Consider the following 18699-nt stretch of genomic DNA (forward strand, 5'->3'; position numbering starts at 1 on the left):
GACTCAAAACAAGTGGGTATAGTGCGCTCGTGCTAGCAGTTGGAGACGGATCTGATGTCAGCACGGGTACATATACCCCCACTGGAAGTGAAGCAATTCAGTAATCTTCCTTGCAAAGCTTTATGGATATATGTATGACTGACTGATCGTTTAAATGAACAGGATTACCCTGACCAATAGATGGTAGCTGGAGACTGCCAGTGTTCTCAACCGGAAGGCGTCGACACCCGGCAGGGTGGAAGCCCTATATAAGAAAACATGGCTTACCGTGAGTCGTGAATCCCCATGTATACCGGCAGCCGGGCGGGATGCTGAGTCCATCTGCATACACTAAGGAAAAGGAGATTATCAGGTAAGTAATCGCTACATTTCCTAGCGTGTAGCAGATGGACTCAAAACAAGTGGGATGTACAAAAGCTACTCCCGGACTGGGTGGGATGCTGCCCGAGGTCCGTTCAGGATTGCCCTCGCAAACGCTGTGTCCTCCCTGGCCTGGACGTCCAGACGGTAGAATCTGAAGAAGGTATGGAGGGAGGACCACGTTGCCGCTTTACATATCTCTGCCGGCGACAGCATCCTAGTTTCTGCCCAAGAGGCTGCTTGCGCTCTGGTAGAATGAGCCTTGACTCGTAGAGGTGGTGGTTTTCCTGCCTCTACGTAGGCCGCCTTGATAACTTCTTTGATCCAGCGGGCGATGGTTGCCCGTGAGGCCGCTTCCCCTTGCTTCTTCCCGTGGTGAAGGACTGTGGTCCATCTTTCGACTGCTTCTGACATTTCCTGGTATCTGGACAGCAGCCTGCCGATGTCGAGATGGCGCAGTATTCGACCTTCTTCCGATTTCTCCAAGCCTTCCGTGGTTGGCAAGGATATGGTTTGGTTGAGGTGGAAATATGAGGCTACTTTGGGTAAGAAGGAAGGAACCGTGCGAAGATGGATAGCCTCTGGAGTGATTCTGAGAAATGGATCACGGGAGGATAGTGCTTGTAGCTCTGAGATGCGGCGTGCTGAGCATACGTCCAGCAAGAATACCATCTTCAAGGTTAACAAACAGAGGGACAGGCCTCAGAGGGGTCTGAAGGCGGATCCCGCTAGAAATTCCAAGACTAGGTTGAGGTTCCACAAGGGCACTGGCCACTTCAGTGGCGGGCGAATGTGTTTGACTCCTTTCAGGAAACGTGAAACGTCTGGGTGTGTGGCGATGCTATTGCCGTCACTCCTGGGGCCGTAGCAGGATAGCGCTGCCACCTGAACCTTGATTGAATTGAGGGACAGACCCTTCTGAAGTCCATCTTGCAGAAAATCCAAAACGATAGGGATCTTAGCGGCATGTGGATTGGCGCTGTGAGTTTCGCACCAGGCTTCAAATACTCTCCAGATCCTTATATATGTTAGTGATGTGGAAAACTTGTGTGCTCGGAGGAGGGTATCTATTACCGGCCCCGAGTATCCTCTTTTCTTCAGTCTGGCCCTCTCAATGGCCAGACCGTAAGAGAGAATTGAGCTGGATTCTCGTGGAGGATAGGGACCTTGCCACAGCAGGTCCCTGTGTGGAGGCAGGGGTAGCAGATTCCCTGCCAGTAGACTTCTCATGTCTGCGTACCAGGGTCTTCTTGGCCAGTCCGGGGCCACTAGAAGAACTAGGCCTCTGTGCCACTGAATCTTGTGGATAAGGGTGCCCAGCAGGGGCCATGGAGGAAAGGCGTATAGCAGGATCCCCTGAGGCCATGGCTGTACCAGGGCATCGATCCCCTGGGATAGAGGATCCCGCCTGCGGCTGAAATATCTGGGTACTTGAGCGTTGGACCTGTCCGCTAGTAGGTCCATGCCCGGCGTCCCCCATTGATCCACAATTATCTGGAAAGCTGTGGGCGACAGCTGCCATTCCCCCGGATTTAGGCTTTCCCTGCTGAGGAAGTCTGCCATGGTGTTGTCCTTCCCGGCGATGTGGATGGCGGAGATGTCCTGGAGATTTGCTTCCGCCCAAATCATCAGGGGGGCTATTTCTAGGGACACCTGTTGGCTTCTGGTTCCGCCCTGTCGGTTGATGTATGCCACCGTGGTGGCGTTGTCCGACATCACTCTGACCGCCCTGTTTCGAAGTCTGTGGGCAAATCACAGGCACGCTAGCCTGACTGCCCTGTGCCTCTAGTCGGTTGATGTTCCACCCCTGACTCTTCTCTGTTCCACTGCCCTTGGGCGGTGAGTTCTTCGCAGTGTGCTCCCCATCCATTCAGGCTGGCATCTGTAGTGAGCAGGGTCCAGGTTGGGGAGGACATTCATGACCCCTGGCTCATGTGGCCGGGCTGTAACCACCACCGTAGCTGATTCCGCACTCTGGCTGGTAGAGGTAGGTGTGTGGTGTAGTTCTGTGATCGTGGGCTCCACTGAGATAGGAGGGCGCGTTGTAACTGTCTCATATGAGCCTGCGCCCATGGGATCACCTCCAGAGTGGAAGCATTAAGGCCGAGGACCTGTAGGTAATCCCAAGCTGTGGGCCGGGTGGCGCTCAGCAGGGCCAGCAGACGATTCTGGAGCTTTGATCTCCTCCTGGAGGTCAGACTGACCTTGTCTTCCTGGGTGTCGAAACGGACCCCTAGGTATTCCAGCGACTGAGAAGGCTGTAGGGAACTCTTGTTCAAGTTTACTACCCCTCCTAGGCTTTCCAGAAGAGCTATAACTCTGTTGGTTGCCTGGTGGCTCTCCTCCGGTGACTTTGCCCTGATCAGCCAATCGTCCAGGTAGGGATGGACGAGGATTCCTTCCTTCCTGAGGGACGCTGCCACTACTACTATGACCTTGGTAAAGGTCCGCGGCACAGTGGCTAACCCGAAGGGTAAAGCCCAGAACTGGAAGTGCTGATTCAGGACTTTGAAGTGTAAATAGCGCTGGTGATCCCGATGGATTGGGATATGCAAGTAGGCTTCCGACAGATCTAGGGATGTGAGAAACTCCCCTGGCTGTACCGAATTCTTGACAGACTGCAGAGTTTCCATGCGAAAGCTGGGGACCCGTAGGTGTCGGTTGACTGACTTGAGGTCCAGGACGGGCCTGAAAGTGCCCTCCTTCTTGGGTACTATGAAATAAATGGAATAATGCCCAGAATGTATCTCCCCTGCAGGTACTGGGATTATGGCTTTTAGGGCCAGGAGCCTCCGCAAGGTCACTTCTAGTGCCGTCCTCTTGAGGGGTGAACAAGGAGATTCCACAAACTTGTCCGGCGGGAGCCGAAGAAAATCCAGGTAATACCCTTCTCGGATGATGGCGAGGACCCACTGGTCCGAGGTAATCTCGACCCACCTGCGGTAGAAGAGGGTTAGCCTGCCCCTATGGCTGCTACCCTCGGCTGGGTCGGCTGATTGTCATTGTGGGTTACGGCCGGGGCCCGAACCCGAGCCGGTTCCCCTCTTGTTGTGCTTAGTCCGAAAGGGCTGGTTCCTGGCCTGAGAATGAGGTGCTTGGTAGTGAGCCCTGTAAGGGTTGAAGCGCTGAGAGTTTCTACCTCTGGATGGCCTAGGAAAGGGGCGCTGGCTCCTCCTTGACCTGTCTTCTGGTAGACGGGATAACTGCGAGGCGCCCCATTTATTGGCCAGTTTCTCGAGGTCGCTGCCGAACAGGAGGGATCCCTTAAAGGGCATTCTTGTGAGACGTGTCTTGGAGGAGGAGTCGGCCGACCAATTGCGTAGCCAAAGCTGTCTCCTGGCTGCCACTGAGGAGGACACCCCCTTGGCTGCCGTACGGACGAGGTCGGAGGCTGCGTCAGTGAGAAATGCGAGAGCTGATTCCATGTCTGCTCCCTGGGTGTAGTTCCTAGCCTGTGATAAACAGGAACGCGTCACCACGGTGCAGCAGGTCGCAATCCGTAGGGACATGGCTGCCACCTCAAAGGCTTGTCTCAGAATGGCGTCCAGGCACCGGTCATGCGCATCCTTGAGGGCCGCCCCCCCCCCCCCCCTCCACCGGAATGGTGGTGCGCTTCACAATTGCGCTAACCATGGCGCCTACCTTGGGGCACGCCAGCAGCTCCTTGGTTGCCGGGTCTAAGGGGTACATGCCAGACAAGGCCCGACCCCCTTTGAATAAGGCCTCCGGCGCATTCCACTCGAGATCGATGAGCTGCTGTGCTGCTTGTAGGAGGGGAAAATAGTGAGACGTTTGGCGCAGGCCCTCCAACAGGGGGTTCATTCTCGGTTCCCCTGGGGTGTCATGGCCCGGGATAGCTAGTTCCGACAGGCATTGAGAGACCAGGCCTGGTAGAACCTCTTTCAGAAAGAAGCGCCTCATGGTCCGATATGGTTCTATCCCCGAGGGAAGTTCTCCCTCCTCGGGGGGCTCGTCGTCTTCCTCAGAGCAATCTGAATCCCCATAAGTGGGGCTTCCGGGTGGCGAGTGGCCATGCCTAGGTCTTGAGGGTCCAGGGGCCGGGTCATCCGGTACGTATGGACCCGTTCGGAGATCAGCCTGCATTCTGACAAAGGCATGAATCCCCTTGAATAATTCCACCCAGGAGAGCGAAGTAGGATCTGGCCTTAGGGGCACCAGGTCTCTCGAGTTCCCCGGCTGCTCACCGCGGCCTGCTAGGTCCGGGGTGTTCCCTGAGGAACTGGCAAGTGCGCTGGGCTGGGACTGGTCCTGGCCTGGAATTCCCAGGGCCTCCTCACATTGGGCACATAGGGAGTCTGCTTCCTCGCTCTGTGTGGCTCTGAGGTTGCCTGCTGAGCAGAGGCTTAGAGCTCTTATGCCTGATTCTGGAGGTGCCGGCTCTGCGGACGCAGGGGCTCTCTTACGCTCCATCTCGTCTGTTATCTTCTCCCAGCTGGAGGCTGCGCTTTGTAATATGCGCGAAAGGTGTGCGCCTACCAATATGCGCCTGTACACGTGCGCGTATCTATCAACGTGCGCCTATCAACGGGCGCTTAACAACGTGCGCTTAGCGACGGGCGCCTATGAACGTGCGCCTAACAGTGTGCGCCTATCAACGTGCACCTACCAACGTGCGCTTAGCAACATGCGCCTATCGACGTGCGCGTAGCAACGGGCACCTATGAACGTGCGCCTATGAACGTGCGCCTAGCAACGTGCGCCTACTAACGTGCGTGTAGCAATGTGCGCCTACCAACGTGCGCGTAGCAACGTGCGCCCTGCAACGTACGCCTATCTTAGCAACGTGTGCTTTTCAACATGAATCCAGGTGACTTCAATGTACGCCTCTATCGAATATGTGCCCAAGATTTTCGGGCGCCTAACATATACGCCCTTCGCCTGTGCGCTCAGTCTGGCCTGAGCGCTAGAGCGCGGCTATGAACCAGGGTAGAAGGCGAGCAGGCAGGCAAGATGGCGACCTCCTTGGCGGGTTGCCACGTAGGCAGACTCCGCTGATCCTCGCTTCCTCGGAGACCAACAAGTAAAGATGTACGCCTTACCTTGTCTTCAGCGCTTCCCGGCTGCGACCCGGGAGGTCTCCGGCTGCGGGGGGAAAAGGGTGATTACCGTCACCGCCGCGCTCGAGGAAGTGCACCCGCTGCCTCTAGGCCGCGCCCAAACTCATCTCACTCGGGGGCCAAGTCCTCGCCGGGACCGAGGCTGCCTCTAAGCTGCGCCCGAGCCCTTCTCACTCGGGGGCTAGGTCCCTGCCGCGAGTCGGCCACTGGACCGAGGCGCTCACCTCCGAGGGACCACGGAAATCGCCTCGGGAAACTCAACTGGGGGAGGGACCGAATGGTATCACCGCAGGAGTGCGGGGCTCGTCTTCAGGTAGGTTTCTTCTATGAATTTAGTTGTTAGAATTTGGAAAGAACGCTCAGCGAGCGTGAGGGAGCTCCAAACTGCTTTGGAGACGGAAATTACTGAATTGCTGCACTTCCTGCGGGGGTATATGTACCCGTGCTGACGTCAGATCCGTCTCCAACTGCTAGCACGAGCACACTATACCCACTTGTTCTGAGTCCATCTGCTACACGCTAGGAAAGGACAGATTTACCAAAGGAGAGCACACTGCACTGAAAACACTGACATGAGACTGATTTAACAAAGGAGAGCACACTGCATGGATAACACTGAAAAGGGACATTTACAAAAGGACCACTAACTGCACTGATAACACTGAAAAGAGACTGATTTACAAAAGAAGAGCAAACTGCAGTTATAACACTGACAAGAGACTGATTTACCAAAGGAGAGCACACTGCATGGATAACACTGAAAAGGGACATATTTACAAAAGGATCACTAACTGCACTGATAACACTGAAAAGGGACTGATTTACCAAAGGATAATACACTGCACTATCAACGAAAAGAGACCGATTTACAAAAGAAGAGCAAACTGCAGTTATAACACTGACAAGAGACTGATTTACCAAAGGAGAGCACACTGCACTGATAACACTGAAAAGGGACTGATTTACCAAAGGAGAGCACACTGCACTGATAATACTGAAAAGGGACTGATTTACCAAAGGAGAGCGCACTGCACTGATAACACTGAAAGGGACTGATTTACCAAAGGAGAGCACGCTGCACTGATAACACTGAAAAGGGACTGATTTACCAAAGGAGAGCACACTGCACTGATAATACTGAAAAGGGACTGATTTACCAAAGGAGAGCGCACTGCACTGATAACACTGAAAAGGGACTGATTTACCAAAGGAGAGCGCACTGCACTGATAACACTGAAAAGGGACTGATTCACCAAAGGAGAGCGCACTGCACTGATAACACTGAAAAGGGACTGATTTACCAAAGGAGAGCACACTGCACTGATAACACTGAAAAAAGGACTGATTTACCAAGGGGCCACTCACTGCACTGATAACACTGAAAAAGATACTGATTTACCAAAGGAGAACACACTGCACTGATAACACTGCCAAGAGGTTGATTTACCAAAGGAGAGCGCACTGCACTAATAACACTGAAAATGGACTGATTTACCAAAGGAGAGCACACTGCACTGATAACACTGCCAAGAGGTTGATTTACCAAAGGAGAGCATACTGATTTACCAAAAGTGATAACACTGCACTGATAACTGCACTGATAACACTGAAAAGTGACTGATTTACCAAAGCAGAGAACACTGCACTGATAATACTGAAAAGAAACTGATTTACCAAAGGAGAGCTCACTGCACTGATAACATTAAGAAGATGCTGATTTGCCAAAGAAGCACACACTGCACCGATAATACTGAAAAGAAACTGATTTAGCCAAGGAATGTTCACAGCAATGATAATGCTGAAAAAAACTCAGATTTATCAAAAGAGCCCACACAGCACAATTAACACTGAAAAGGGACCCATTTACCAAAGGCATGCTCACTGCACTGATAACATTGGGAAGGCACTGATGTTCTAATGACATGCAGTGGGTTCTGCCCCTCAGGCAATGGCACACTGCATTAACACTAGGAAGGTGCTGGTGTTACACAACAGTGTCTGCCCCTCAAGCAGTTGCACACTGCACTGATAACACTAGGAATGCTCTGGTGTTCTAGTAACAAGTAGCGGGTTCTGCCCCTCGGGCAGTGGCATACTGCATTGATAACACTGGAAAGGCACTGGTGTTCTAGTGGCACACAGTAGGTTCTGCCTCTCGGGTATTGGCACACAGCACTGATAACACTGGGAGTGCGCTGGTGTTCTGGTGGCATGTAGTGGTTTCTGCCCCTCAGGCAGTGGCACATTGCACTGATAACACTGGGAAGGTGGCACACAACGGGTTCTGCCCCTCAGGCAGTGGCACACTGCACTGACAATGCTGGGATGGCGCTGGTGTTCTGGTGGCACGCAGCGGTGTCTGACCCTCGGGCAGTGGCACGCTGCACTGACAATGCTGGGATGGCGCTGGTGTTCTGGTGGCACGCAGCGGTGTCTGACCCTCGGGCAGTGGCATGCTGCACTGACAATGCTGGGATGGCGCTGGTGTTCTGGTGGCACGCAGCGGTGTCTGCCCCTCGGGCAGTGGCACACTGCACTGATAACACTGGGAAGGTGGCACGCAGCGGTGTCTGACCCTCGGGCAGTGGCACGCTGCACTGACAATGCTGGGATGGCGCTGGTGTTCTGGTGGCACGCAGCGGTGTCTGACCCTCGGGCAGTGGCATGCTGCACTGACAATGCTGGGATGGCGCTGGTGTTCTGGTGGCACGCAGCGGTGTCTGCCCCTCGGGCAGTGGCACACTGCACTGATAACACTGGGAAGGTGGCACGCAGCAGTGTCTGACCCTCGGGCAGTGGCACACTGCACTGACAATGCTGGGATGGCGCTGGTGTTCTGGTGGCACGCAGCAGTGTCTGCCCCTCGGGCAGTGGCACACTGCACTGATAATGCTGGAATGGCGCTGGTGTTCTGGTGGCACGCAGCAGTGTCTGCCCCTCGGGCAGTGGCACACTGCACTGACAATGCTGGGATGGCGCTGGTGTTCTGGTGGCACGCAGCAGAGTCTGACCCTCGGGCAGTGGCACACTGCACTGACAATGCTGGGATGGCGCTGGTGTTCTGGTGGCACGCAGCAGTGTCTGCCCCTCGGGCAGTGGCACACTGCACTGACAATGCTGGGATGGCGCTGGTGTTCTGGTGGCACGCAGCAGAGTCTGACCCTCGGGCAGTGGCACACTGCACTGACAATGCTGGGAAGGCACTGGTGTTCTGGTGGCACGCAGCGGTGTCTGACCCTCGGGCAGTGGCACACTGCACTGATAATGCTGGGAAGGCACTGGTGTTCTGGTGGCACGCAGTGGTGTCTGCCCCTGGGGCAGGGGCTTACTCACCCTTGGAGACGGGGAGCAGGAACTTCCTCCGCAGCAGGTGGTCACAGCTCAGGTTCCAGGAGCTCAGGTTGCCAGTGTAGTTGGCTGAGTAGTTCCCATGCCGGCACAGCAGCTCCTGCAGCAGAGTCAGGTTCTCCGACACCTTAAAGACATCCATTCCTTGCACTTAGGAAGGAGTTTGCAGGTAGTTAGAAACAGCTTTCCTTCTTCCCAAGACTGCACAGAGAGCTCTCTCGGGATTCAAAGGCAGCTCCCCTGGCCAAGCTCACTTTGAGTGGATCCCAAACTCTGAGGCTGTGCACTTTGATTCCGCAAGTTACTTTCCCACTCATTCCTCTGTCACACGGTTCTGGGCTGCAGGGAGAGGTCCCTCGAGGCCCCCCGGACAGTCCCTCCGTCCGCTCCTGCCAGCAGTGCCTGGTCTCATCACGACTCTCTCTCCTTGGGCAGAGAGTGGGTGTGTGACATGGGGGGGAGGCAGGGGGTGTGTGGATGGAGAGAGAGGTATTCCGTCACACACACACAGCCCGCAGGACTGAGAAGAGCCACAGCGCCCTCTACCTGCAGACGGCGGCACTGCTCCCACACCAGCCCCCAAATCCCTTCCGCTGCAGCTTCCAGAGCCTCCCCGTGCTCCCTGCCTGCGGGGAAGCGGACGGGCTCTGAGGCTTTCTCCTGGTTAAGTGCAGGCTTCCTCCCACCTCTCTTCTCACCTCCCCAGCCCGCGGTCACCTCAAGGGCTTGTTCAGTGTTTGGGGAGCCTCTCACATTCACTGCCAGTGCCCTTCTCAGTGGCTTGCATGGTGCCAGGGAGAGCTTCCTTCGGGCGTGCATAGGGTGCTTTGTCTGCAGGGATGCGACTGGACATTACAACTGGGTCTGTATCTGTAAAGGTGGTTTCCGAGTGCATCTGTAAGTATTGATCACCCTCAGTCTCTCCAGAAATAGTTGCTGGACGCTGGCCTTGCTCTTGTGCTTTGTCTGCTGTTTTGTATCAAGCTTTGGATCTGTGAGGATAGGGATGCCCCCTATCCCCACACATCACGGGGGATCATTCTCCCATTTTCTGGTCCGGCGATATTAAAATGCTATTGCTTGCACGATTTCAAGTGGATGAGCAGAGCCTGTACCCAGGAGGGGTGGAACCCGGTCCAGTTCTCTCTTAGAGAATCTGCATTTCCCAGTTCCCTCATCCAGTGACCTGCGCCGCAGTCTTCAGGTCTGGGCTCCCCTCTCCTTAATCTTTCCTGGCTCAGCTTCTCATCCACCAGGGCTTCGTGAAGCAACACTTTCCCTTGCCCACTCTACGCCCACTTCCCAGCAGTTTATCCAGGTTCACTCTTCCAACTCTTACATCGTTTTTTTTTCTCTTGTTTTCAAAATTCTGTTGCAGAAGGTTTATCACAAATTCATTTCCAGGTTTCTCTCCACTATGAAAGCCCTCACTCTCAATGCTACTTACCCCTACTCTCTCTATGAAAGCCCCTCACTCTCAGTGCTCATTACCCCTGCTCTCTCTATGAAAGCCCCTCACTCTCAGTGCTCATTACCCCCGCTCTCTCTAACTATGAAAGCCCCTCACTCTCAGGGCTCATTACCCCTGCTCTCTCTATGAAAGCCCCTCACTCTCAGTGCTCATTACCCCCGCTCTCTCTAACTATGAAAGCCCCTCACTCTCAGGGCTCATTACCCCTGCTCTCTCTAACTATGAAAGCCCCTCACTCTCAATGCTACTTACCCCTACTCTCTCTATGAAAGCCCCTCACTCTCAGTGCTCATTACCCCTGCTCTCTCTATGAAAGCCCCTCACTCTCAGTGCTCATTACCCCTGCTCTCTCTAACTATGAAAGCCCCTCACTCTCGGTGCTCATTACCCCTGCTCTCTCTAACTATGAAAGCCCCTCACTCTCAGGGCTCATTACCCCTGCTCTCTCTAACTATGAAAGCCCCTCACTCTCAGTGCTCATTATCCCTGCTCTCTCTAACTATGAAAGCCCCTCACTCTCAGAGCTCATTACCCCTGCTCCCTCTAACTATGAAAGCCCCTCACTCTCAGGGCTCATTACCCCTGCTCCCTCTAACTATGAAAGCCCCTCACTCTCAGGGCTCATTACCCCTGCTCTCTCTAACTATGAAAGCCCCTCCCTCTCAGTGCTCATTACCCCTACTCTCTCTATGAAAGCCCCTCACTCTCAGGGCTCATTACCCCTGCTCTCTCTAACTATGAAAGCCCCTCCCTCTCAGTGCTCATTACCCCTACTCTCTCTATGAAAGCCCCTCACTCTCAGTGCTCATTACCCCTGCTCTCTCTATGAAAGCCCCTCACTCTCAGTGCTCATTACCCCTGCTCTCTCTAACTATGAAAGCCCCTTACTCTCAGAGCTCATTACCCCTGCTCTCTCTAACTATGAAAGCCCCTCGCTCTCAGTGCTCATTACCCCTGCTCCCTCTAACTATGAAAGCCCCTCACTCTCAGGGCTCATTACCCCTGCTCCCTCTAACTATGAAAGCCCCTCACTCTCAGGGCTCATTACCCCTGCTCTCTCTAACTATGAAAGCCCCTCCCTCTCAGTGCTCATTACCCCTACTCTCTCTATGAAAGCCCCTCACTCTCAGTGCTCATTACCCCTGCTCTCTCTATGAAAGCCCCTCACTCTCAGTGCTCATTACCCCTGCTCTCTCTAACTATGAAAGCCCCTCGCTCTCAGTGCTCATTACCCCTGCTCCCTCTAACTATGAAAGCCCCTCACTCTCAGGGCTCATTACCCCTGCTCCCTCTAACTATGAAAGCCCCTCACTCTCAGGGCTCATTACCCCTGCTCTCTCTAACTATGAAAGCCCCTCCCTCTCAGTGCTCATTACCCCTACTCTCTCTATGAAAGCCCCTCACTCTCAGTGCTCATTACCCCTACTCTCTCTATGAAAGCCCCTCACTCTCAGTGCTCATTACCCCTACTCTCTCTATGAAAGCCCCTCACTCTCAGTGCTCATTACCCCTGCTCTCTCTATGAAAGCCCCTCACTCTCAGTGCTCATTACCCCTGCTCTCTCTATGAAAGCCCCTCACTCTCAGTGCTCATTACCCCTGCTCTCTCTAACTATGAAAGCCCCTCACTCTCAGTGCTCATTACCCCTACTCTCTCTAACTATGAAAGTGCTCATTACCCCTGCTCTCTCTAACTATGAAAGCCCCTCACTCTCAGTGCTCATTACTCCTGCTCTCTCTAACTATGAAAGTGCTCATTACCCCTGCTCTCTCTAACTATGAAAGCCCCTCACTCTCAGTGCTCATTACCCCTGCTCTCTCTAACTATGAAAGTGCTCATTACCCCTGCTCTCTCTAACTATGAAAGCCCCTCACTCTCAGTGCTCATTACCCCCGCTCTCTCTAACTATGAAAGCCCCTCACTCTCAGTGCTCATTACCCCGCTCTCTCTAAGTATGAAAGCCCCTCACTCTCAGTGCTCATTACCCCCGCTCTCTCTAACTATGAAAGCCCCTCACTCTCAATGCTCATTACCCCTGCTCCCTCTAACTATGAAAGCCCCTCACTCTCAGTGCTCATTACCCCTACTCTCTCTATGAAAGCCCCTCACTCTCAGTGCTCATTACCCCTGCTCTCTCTATGAAAGCCCCTCACTCTCAGTGCTCATTACCCCCGCTCTCTCTAACTATGAAAGCCCCTCACTCTCAGTGCTCATTACCCCTGCTCTCTCTAACTATGAAAGCCCCTCACTCTCAGGGCTCATTACCCCTGCTCTCTCTAACTATGAAAGCCCCTCACTCTCAGGGCTCATTACCCCTGCTCCCTCTAACTATGAAAGCCCCTCACTCTCAGGGCTCATTACCCCTGCTCTCTCTAACTATGAAAGCCCCTCCCTCTCAGTGCTCATTACCCCTACTCTCTCTATGAAAGCCCCTCACTCTCAGTGCTCATTACCCCTACTCTCTCTATGAAAGCCCCTCACTCTCAGTGCTCATTACCCCTACTCTCTCTATGAAAGCCCCTCACTCTCAGTGCTCATTACCCCTGCTCTCTCTATGAAAGCCCCTCACTCTCAGTGCTCATTACCCCTGCTCTCTCTATGAAAGCCCCTCACTCTCAGTGCTCATTACCCCTGCTCTCTCTAACTATGAAAGCCCCTCACTCTCAGTGCTCATTACCCCTACTCTCTCTAACTATGAAAGTGCTCATTACCCCTGCTCTCTCTAACTATGAAAGCCCCTCACTCTCAGTGCTCATTACCCCTGCTCTCTCTAACTATGAAAGTGCTCATTATTACCCCTGCTCTCTCTAACTATGAAAGCCCCTCACTCTCAGTGCTCATTACCCCTGCTCTCTCTAACTATGAAAGTGCTCATTACCCCTGCTCTCTCTAACTATGAAAGCCCCTCACTCTCAGTGCTCATTACCCCCGCTCTCTCTAACTATGAAAGCCCCTCACTCTCAGTGCTCATTACCCCGCTCTCTCTAAGTATGAAAGCCCCTCACTCTCAGTGCTCATTACCCCTACTCTCTCTAAGTATGAAAGCCCCTCACTCTCGGTGCTCATTACCCCTGCTCTCTCTAACTATGAAAGCCCCTCACTCTCAGTGCTCATTACCCCTGCTCTTTCTAACTATGAAAGCCCCTGACTCTCAGTGCTCATTACCCCTGCTCCCTCTAACTATGAAAGCCCCTCACTCTCAGTGCTCATTACCCCTGCTCCCTCTAACTATGAAAGCCCCTCACTCTCAGTGCTCATTACCCCTGCTCTCTCTAACTATGAAAGCCCCTCACTCTCAGTGCTCATTACCCCTGCTCTCTCTAAGTATGAAAGCCCCTCACTCTCAGTGCTCATTACCCCTGCTCTCTCTAACTATGAAAGCCCCTCACTCTCAGTGCTCATTACCCCCGCTCTCTCTAACTATGAAAGCCCCTCACTCTCAGTGCTCATTACCCCGCTCTCTCCAAGTATGAAAGCCCCTCACTCTCAGTGCTCATTACCCCCGCTCTCTCTAACTATGAAAGCCCCTCACTCTCAATGCTCATTACCCCTACTCTCTCTAAGTATGAAAGCCCCTCACTCTCGGTGCTCATTACCCCTGCTCTCTCTAACTATGAAAGCCCCTCACTCTCAGTGCTCATTACCCCTGCTCTCTCTAACTATGAAAGCCCCTCACTCTCAGTGCTCATTACCCCTGCTCCCTCTAACTATGAAAGTGCTCATTACCCCTGCTCTCTCTAACTATGAAAGCCCCTCACTCTCAGTGCTCATTACCCCTGCTCTTTCTAACTATGAAAGCCCCTGACTCTCAGTGCTCATTACCCCTGCTCCCTCTAACTATGAAAGCCCCTCCCTCTCTTTCCCAGCAGAAATGCACTTCTCTTCTCGCCTCTCAAATTCACATTTGGGAACATTTCTTGGTTTGACAATTCCTACATGCCTTGGCAAAGTAATACATACCAGGGTCTATGCACTAAAAAAGGGTTAGCATGCACAGCTTGAAACGCCACTTAACGAGTGATGCAGGATGATTCGGCATTCCCCGGGCAGTGTGCTGACACTATTCTCATACATTCAGTAGATCACCGGCTAAACAGCATGAGCCTGACCCTGCTAAACGGGGCACGCTCCCTTATCATTCGCTCGCTTACTTTCAGAGGGTGTACATGAAAGCCTGGGACCTGGCAGCTGCAGAGGGAGGAAGCGGGACAGCTTCTCCACTCCAGGTGAGGAAGTCAAAGGAGAGAAGACAAAAAAACCTGATCTGAGGGTATATTTGGAACCATCAAGAAGGACCATCAAAGTATGGTGTCAGAGGTCACAGCTGGAGAAAGAAAGGAGAATGCAGGAGGGAGACCCCGGGGGGGAACCTTGTCACCCCTGACTCAGAAGGCCACCAGCCCCTAACCATTCCTTCCTCTAGGACCACCCTGTAGTGGAGGCACTTGAATGGCGACGCCTCAAAGTTCACAGAAATGAGCTCTACACTCGTGCCAAAATAATTGGTCAACTCAGAGAAGCTCTTCAGGCTCAGACTGCACTTTGAATACCTATGGTGGTCTTTGGCCACATTTAACAATGTCATTGACCGCTACCAAACACCTTTGACCTCAGTAACCTATTGCTTGTGAATTGTGTTTGCCTTGCGTGAATAAAGGCGGATTTATTTCTGACGTGTTCAAGCGTGTGCTGATGCATCTGCTCTTTCCTTCCATTCTCTCTCTCTCTCTCTGTCAGTCTCGCCCTCTCCTCCTTGGCTCCCCTGCCCTGGTGCTATCCTCTGAATTTACATCCAAGCATAACACTTGTTAGAAAGAACATGTAGAGAACAGGAAAAAATACAAAATCATTATTAACAAAGGAAATATCTTAATCTCTTCTCCTGTTTATCAGTCTACAATAAAAGGGAGAAACTAGTCCTGAAGTCAGAGGAAAGATTTACACAGAAATACAGTTATAATAACCGAAGACTGAGAGAGATCATCCGTTATCTATCTAGCATCCTCCAATGGACTAGAGAAGACGTAGCTCCCAGAAGAAAAGGAAGAGAGAAACTCACCTGAGAGCATAAAAAAAATGCATATTTCACCAATTTAAATTTCACAATATATTTAAAGGGAAATTCTGCCAAAATACGGCCCCTAATTGAATAACGCCAGCTCGCAACAATAGCGTGGGTCGCCTTAGCATAGTAACATAGTGAGGGCAGATAAAGACCAAACTGGTCCATCCCGTCTGCCCAGCAAGTTTTTATTTTATTTTATGTTTAAGGTTAGTAGCAACAGCCGCTCCTCGCAGGTTACCCCCAAGCAGCAATGTAAACTTAGGGATAATAGTAAAGTGACCCCATTTCTTTATTCCCATTCTCAGGCCAGCAGGGATCCTCTGTGTTTGTCCTGCGCCCTTTTCAAATCCACCACCATTCTGGTCTTCACCGCTTCTTCTGGGAGGGCGTTCCATGCATCCTCCATCAGGAAATATAGGAACTTTTAAACCAAAGAAAGGTTTCAGTATATAATCTCTGACAGTGTCCAGAGCTAAGGTGACAATAAGGGGTCATGGTAAAACATCCTCCGCAGATTTCTCCAGAATGAAAGTCAACACATCAAAAGATGCTTGAGACAAACCCCCATCTGGTGGAGCTTCAAATGGTTTGTGGTAATGAATTAAATAATACAAATACTTGTAAATAAATACATAGACAATGGTAAATAATACGCTTTTGAAACAGCTGGTGTGAGATTTTCAGGCATTTTTAATACTTCCAGAAATGCTTGGAAAATTTATATTCAAATATTTTTTCTGCATTTTCTAAATTTGTGATTTTATTAAGTAGAAAAAACTGACTCTTAGAGCTTCTTGCACAGCAGCCATGTTTGAATCCAAACCTTCCACTTTTTGAGATAAGCATGAAAATTGACCTTTGAGCCATTTGTAAAATAGAAGATTGTTGTTGATTTGCAAATTCACTCAATTATTAAAAATCATTTGGTAATGGCTTCCCAAATAACATGAAGAGTCATAGAAAGGGGTGTGGCTAATGCTGAACCCCAACTGAAGGATGGATTGATACTGAATTAATGGCTTCCTTTCCTAAAGATATGAGCCAGATTCAGTCCCTGCAGCAAACAGCTTCGTCTTGAGTACTGTGTGTAGTTCTGGTCACCACATCTCAAAAAAGATAGAGCAGAATTAGAAAAGTTAAAGAGAAGGGCAACCAAGATGATGAAGGGGATGGAACAATTCCCCTATGAGGAAAGGTTAAAGAGGTTAGGACCCTTTAGCTTGGAGCCAAGATGGCTTACGGGGAATATGATAGAGTTTCTAAAATCATGTGTGGAGTGGAACCAGTAAATACAAATCATGTTACTATGTTACTATGTTTACTCTTTCAAAAAATCAAAAGTCTAGGTGACTCTCCATGAAGTTAATAAGTAGCACATTTAAAATAAGTCAGAACACAAGATGTTGCCATAATGGGTCAGTCTGAGGTTCCATCATGTTGTGAATCTCCGTACGGAGTTAGCAATCTGTTCTGGATTTGCTAGGGAATTAGCAATCTGTTATGATTCTCCGTGAGGAGTAGCAATCTGTTATATCTGTTAAGAAAGATGGGCGTAGATGGGAGGAGCAATCTGAATGAATGGCTCCTAAGAAGAAGGAAGAGTCAGCTATGCTGGTAGTTAGCAAACTGTTATGAATCTGAGATAGTAGTGGTGGATCCCTGGGCCGGTGGCAGATGACCACGCCCCCGGGAGGATATCCTGAGAGGGACCACCCGCTAGGCTTGAGTATGGAGACAGACACACATTAGTTCTTTTATTAAACAGGTTTTGGAAACCACCAGAGGTGGCAGTAGTGAGCTGATTTGCCTGGCAGGGCTGTAGTCCCTCAGGCACTGGAACCGCGATCCAGGATGGCTGAGCTGTTGAGAAACTGTAGAAAGTGAGTAGGTAGAGTAGACAAGGTGCATCAACAGAACTAGATGACAAAACTCACTTAAGGTCTCAAGGAAGCTCAGTAGCTGGAAAGGGTTAGGCCCTCGAGGAGTGAGTACTTGGTTCCAGGGAAAGCTCTGAGAGAGCGATGGTAACTCACAAATGTCTGTATCTGCGATGGCTTTCAGGCAGTAGAGAATCTTCAGAGTATCCAGGAACATGGGCCCTCGAGGAGCGAGTACCGGTTCCTATCTGCAATCTGAAATAGTAACTCACAATGTCTGTATCTGCGATAGCTTCCAGGCAGTAGAGAATCTTCAGAGTGTCCAGGAACATGGGCCCTTGAGGAATGAGTACCGGTTCCTATCTGCAATCTGAATGAAAGTAAAGAAAAGAGTGAGGACCCTCAGGATCGGGTACCCCTGGTAAGTCTGAGGAGGCAGAGTAGCTTGGGAGGTGTAGCCGAAGCAATCCCCTTGCTAACTCGATGAGATAGTGAAATAGAGACCTTTAGATATTGGAAGCGGATGACGTCATCTCAGGGGGACGCCCCTGAGGTTCACGCCCTTGCTGGTACTTCAGTCAGAGCGCACACGTGCACCTACGTCATCATGCAACATGGCGGATCTGCAACGTCGAGCCTGTCCGGGGATGCCGGAGGGAGATGGCATGGAGACGCCGCAGCAGCCAGCCGTCCATCAGACCCGGAGAGAGTCGCCACAGAGTTAAAGAGGGCGGAGTGAGGGCGGCGAGCAGTGATGGACGCAACACATCAAGCCCAGTATCCTGTTTCCAACAGTTCCCAATCCAGATCCCAAATAGCACATAGATCACATGCCTAAGCAGTGGCTTTTCCCAAGTCTATCTGGTTAATAACAGTTTATGGACCTTTCCTCCAAGAATTTGTAAAAAACTTTTTTAAACCCATCGATGCTCGGTGCCTTTACCATACCCTCTGGCAATAACTTACAAAACTTAATTGTTCATTGAGTGAAAAAAAAAATTCTCTGATGTGTTTTAAATGTGCTACTTACTAACTTCAAGGAGAGTCCCCTAGTTAGGAGGAGCAGGAATAATGAGCAGTGAGAGTGAGGGGCTTTTTATTTGTATGTAACATGTTCTTAGTACCTCCATTTAATTTTGTGAAGATTTATATAAACAAAGACATCTCCTTATCCCTTTTTCCATCCTACCTCCCCCTCCCCTCTCCTCTCCCTACCCCAGCCCCTCCCTCCTCCTTGCCCTTTCAAATTGCTTTTAGCTCTATTGTTTACTAATTTGTCACTCTGCTAAGATTATGCGCCTCTTCAGTTATGTGTTCCCTGTAAAGCCTGTTGCTAATTTTGTTCCTTGTAAACCAACGAGATGTTCCCAACGTTTGACGGTATATAAAAGCGAAATAAAATAATAAATAAATAATAAATAAATGAGCACTGAGAGTCAGGGGCTTTCATAGTTAGAGAGAGTAGGGGTAATGAGCACTGAGAGTGAGGGGCTTTCATAG

Source organism: Rhinatrema bivittatum, chromosome 5 (assembly GCF_901001135.1).
Source record: "Rhinatrema bivittatum chromosome 5, aRhiBiv1.1, whole genome shotgun sequence".
NCBI classification, from domain to species: Eukaryota; Metazoa; Chordata; class Amphibia; order Gymnophiona; family Rhinatrematidae; genus Rhinatrema; species Rhinatrema bivittatum.